This window comes from Cyprinodon variegatus, unplaced genomic scaffold (assembly GCF_000732505.1).
Source record: "Cyprinodon variegatus isolate N-32 unplaced genomic scaffold, C_variegatus-1.0 Scaffold756, whole genome shotgun sequence".
Taxonomy (NCBI): Eukaryota; Metazoa; Chordata; class Actinopteri; order Cyprinodontiformes; family Cyprinodontidae; genus Cyprinodon; species Cyprinodon variegatus.
In genome coordinates, this window is record NW_015151209.1 from 274,350 (window position 1) to 275,593 (window position 1,244).

General features: G+C 47.6%; 1 protein-coding gene across 1 annotated transcript in view; it reads right to left on the bottom strand.

Annotated features, from left to right (window-relative positions):
• Nucleotides 1-1,244, bottom strand: part of LOC107098208 (transmembrane protein 120A-like) — a 15,694-nt gene that overhangs the window by 1,968 nt on the left and 12,482 nt on the right. The gene's annotated exons all lie outside the window — the stretch shown is intronic.

Sequence of the window (1,244 nt, forward strand, 5' to 3'; positions counted from 1 at the left end):
ATCAAAAAAGTACTCCAGAGTGTTGTTCAGCATGGGGGTGAGTAGAAAATGAAGGCTAATCATGTTTTGGGTGTACTATTCCTTTAAGGCCAATTTATGCTTCTGATGCATAGCCTCTCCAATCGTCAAATGTGTCTCTCAAAAAAATCCCGACTACGCATCAGACGGTTACAAACCCGCCAGATCTCAAGTGGAAGTGCGCAGATAAAAAGCAGCTGTGGTATGCCTTTCCAGCTTCCGGGGTGCGCCATTTTTAAAAACTAAGAAACAATTTCAATGGAGGACTATGACGAAAGGTTGGTCGGTTTTTTGGCAACTCCATTAACAGAACCTGTTCCTCTTCAATGTCTAGCAACTCTAGATCCATCTCTGTGACCGTGATATCTTGCAGAAGCGCCATTGTTATTTTGGAAGAGAAACACTCCCGCCGGCACTGCAGAAGTTCTCGTGAGATCTCGAATAGGCCCCCCCTTGCGCTTTGGCAGGAAACTGCTGTGCGTCCCTAGAGATTCCAGACTGACGGTGCAGAAGCATACCAGCAAATCTGGTTCGCTACCAGACCCGAGCCACATTTGATGTGTGCGGTTGCAGAAGTCTAATCTGCCCTTTAGTTCACCAATGTGTCTGCAGGGACTTACGGGCTGGTTATCCTCCCGCAGCAGTGTGTCGCAGTGAGCTTGTCGCAGGTATGACACAGATATTTTTGATTTATTTTGTGTTCTCAACAAAAGGAAAGCATTCAATAAATATGTGTTTGAGCCAATTTTGGAAAATACAAATCCTAAGGAAAACATTTGTGTCGAGTAACTGTAGGTCCATCAGCATTTCCTGCTTGGTTCCTTACCGGCTTGTTTTGTTTGTATGACCACCATTGTGGAAAACAACTCGTGAAGATGGACCAGCTAGAAGAGGGAGGTGCGCGAGATGCTGGGACCCTTTTCCCACCTTGTTCCCCGCTCTTTTTGGCCCCCCATGTCCCTCTGTTGTCGCACAAACTTGCCCTCACTTCCTCGCCGCCTCGGCCGTATCTAGACCCACAGTTAGTTCCTCTTGCGTTGTGGCGTAGAATAACATAGCGAAGACCACGCTTCAATGTTGTAGCCTCGTGAGACCATCCTGATCGCGCGAGCTTTCAAGGTTTCACTCGCTAATCAGTCTGGAGACTCTCCGTTGAAGAAAATTTGGAGCCGTTCACCAAACGAACGTCCAATCAGCGTTGGCTTTGAGGCGGGTTGAGGTGTGAC